Here is a 3,413-nt window from a genome sequence, read left to right as displayed (position 1 = left end):
GTTGGTGGAGATTTAGACTTTCGACTTACAAAAGTGATCGATTTTTCATCATTACTAAGTGTCATTCTACCCTCTCTTACATCAAATAACGCCCCGGTGGACGCTAAGAATGGTCGACCTAAAATTAGAGGAACGTTTGAGTCCTCTTCTATGTCAATGACAATAAATTCGACTAGAAAGGTTAAATTACCCACTTGAACAGGTAGGTTGTCAGCAATTCCAACTGGGTGCCTACTGGTTTGATCAAAGAGTCGGACACTCATCTCTGTTGGACTTAACTCACCTACTCCTAATCTCTTATATAATGAAAGAGGCATAACACTCACACTCGCACCTAAATCTGCTAGTGCATCATACATAACACAATCACTAAGTAGACAAGGAACAATAAATTCACCCGGATCACCCAACCTGGGTGGAGGTTTTGGTGGAACTGTCTTCACCGGGTTTACTTTTATGTTTTTGTTTCTTGTATTTTCTTATTCTTCTTCTTCTTCTTCTTTCCAGAGGTATCACAAACTTTATTACCTATTACTTGCTCATACTCAACTCCTTTTCTTGGAAACGGGATGGGTGGTCTGTATGGTGCCACCACTGGCTTTACATACTCGGGTGGTGGTGGTGTTGTAACTTCTTCATTGTTACTCACATCTAAAACCTTCCCATCTTCTGATGCTGGTTTTTCAGAATTTGTTGAAACCATATTAACATTCTCATTCCGAGGATTTACTTCAGTATTACTCGGTAGCTTTCCTTGTTCCCTCTCACTCATCATGCTAGCAAGAGTACCTACGTATTTTTCTAGATTCAAAATGGAAGCTTGTTGAGTTCTTAATGACTGATCAAACCTCTCATTTGTTTGGCTTTGAGATGTAATAAATTGTGTTTGAGATTCCATTAGCTTTGCCATCATTTCTTCTAGATTTGTCTTTTTCTCTTCAGTTTGTTGTGGTGGTTTATACAAGCTAGGTCTTTGTTGATTGAAAGTGTTGTTTTGAGTTGGTTGGTTATTCAGACCTTGTTGGTTGTACGAGTTATTGTTGGTTCCATTTAGATTGTAAAGAATGTTTTGATTTCGATTAAAGTTTGGCCTTGGCGGTTGATAATTATTTTGATAATTATTTCCCGGCCTTTGGTTCATGTAGGAAACATTCTCACGTTGTTCCATCGTTTGTTCAATGTGACAATCTTTCGTTAAGTGTGGTCCACCGCATTGCTCACAACTGATTCGTATTGCGTGAATATCTTTATTCATCTTTTCCATTCGTCTCTCGAAAGCATCTATTTTTGCGGAAACGGAATCAAAGTCATGGCTAGAATCGGCTCTAGCCGCTTTAGATGAACGAAAGATATCTTTTTCCTGGTGCCACTCATGTGAGTGGGAGGCTGTGTTATCAATGATTTTGTAAGCTTCGGTTGCGGTTTTCTTCATAATGGAACCACCGGCTGTTATGTCGATGTCTTTTCGTGTAGCAATGTCGCATCCTTGGTAGAATATTTGTACTATTTGATTAGTGTCTAAACCATGTTGCGGACATCCTCTCAATAACTTTCCAAATCTTGTCCACGCCTCATATAGAGTTTCATTTGGCTTTTGCGTGAATGTAACAATTTCTCCTTGAAGTCTTACGGCTTTAGATGCCGGAAAGAATTGTTTAAGAAAATTTTCAACTAAAACATCCCATGTATCAATTGCCCCTTCAGGTAATGATTCTAACCAATCTTTGGCTTCTCCCTTTAAAGTCCAGGGAAATAACATGAGATAGATCTGTTCATCCTCAACTTCTCTGATTTTGAATAGAGTACAGATCCTATTAAATGTTCGAAGATGTTCGTTTGGATCTTCTTTTGGCGTACCACTATATTGGCATTGATTAGTTACCATGTGTAAGATTTGTCCTTTGATTTCATAATCTGGTGCATTAATATCTGGCTTAATAATGGCGTGACCTTGGCCCGTGCGTGTGGCTCTCATTCGATCTTCCATACTTAGAGGTTCCGTTACTTCCATAATTGAAATTGTTGAATACGAATCACTAGAGGATTCTGATTTAATGGTTTGTGGTTCAGGAGGAATGATTAGTGGTTCTGGATCTTGGAATTGTCCTTGAATATCCTCCGGGTTCTCAATTGTGAGGTCGGGTTCAAAAAATGGATCATCGAAAATTTGAATTGGAGTACTTGGTCGACTAGATGACGATTCTAAAGAAAAATCAACGGCGACAATATTGGCTAGATGTCTTGATCGAGTTACAGGTGGTGAACGTATGAAAGGTGGTGAACGTTTTGCTCGGTGCATTCACTGAATATCCTATTAGTTATAAAAGATAAAAATTATATAAGCTATCAAATTAATAGACTTTTCTGATTTTGCCCACGTTTCGAATAGCCAATAGATGCAGCAGGTAGCCAGGACCCTTTAAATCGGAAGCCCACAACTCGCCACTAACAAATCCAACTATTACTACGAACCAGAAAATTTTGGATGTCTATCAATTTAACCGCTTAAAATAATTTTTCGTTTTGAAATTTTAGAGAAGAAATAGAAAAAATTCTAAGTCCTAAAAACTAGAGCGTCGAGAAATAAGAAAGAAAAAGAATGCGTCGAAAAATGTCGAAAAATAAAAGTCGAAAAACAAATGTCGAAAAACAAACAGTCGAAAAATAAAAATAAGAAAATAAGCGTCGAAACTTAAAAGTCTAAAAACTAAATCTAAAAAGTTGCGCCTAAAGGTATTAAAGCTTAAAAGGAAATATATATCCAAAACGGCAATAACTTAAAAGGCACTAAAATATATAAACGGCGTCGCAAAATTCTAAAGCACCTAAATCTTAGTCTAAAGAAAAAGCACTTAAGGGATTTTACGGCAAAGCCTAAAAAAAATCTAGAAATAAAAATAACTACGGCAAAATACTAGTCTTAAAACTAATTACGAACGAAAAATATACGAATAAGTGATTAAAATATACAATTTATAAAAAGATATAAAAAGTGATAATATTACTTATTTTTATAAAAATATTATATTATTATTATTTTATAAAAGTATTAATTAATAAATTAATAAAACTAATTAGAACTTAAAAATACAAAATAAATAAAACTAAACTAAATTATTATTAAAATAAACCCTAATTAGGTAATTAATTAATAATAATTATTATTAATCCTAACCCTAATCCGTACATACTAGGATCAGAGCTGTCCCGTCACACCATGCGGTCGCATGGATTATACGTGGTAGGGTCATGCGATCGCATGGGATCGGATACCAGGCCAGAAGTTGGGCTTCGACAGGCTCGGCCCAGTTCCAGTTTTAATTATATATATATATATATATATATATATATATATATATATATATATATATATTTTTTCTGATTTAAATTTATAGAAAATAATACGTAATTTA

The sequence above is a fragment of the Rutidosis leptorrhynchoides genome, chromosome 2 (genome assembly GCF_046630445.1).
Source record: "Rutidosis leptorrhynchoides isolate AG116_Rl617_1_P2 chromosome 2, CSIRO_AGI_Rlap_v1, whole genome shotgun sequence".
NCBI classification, from domain to species: domain Eukaryota; kingdom Viridiplantae; phylum Streptophyta; class Magnoliopsida; order Asterales; family Asteraceae; genus Rutidosis; species Rutidosis leptorrhynchoides.
The sequence above is the reverse complement of the archived record's forward strand: the minus strand, read 5'-3'. Positions refer to the sequence as shown.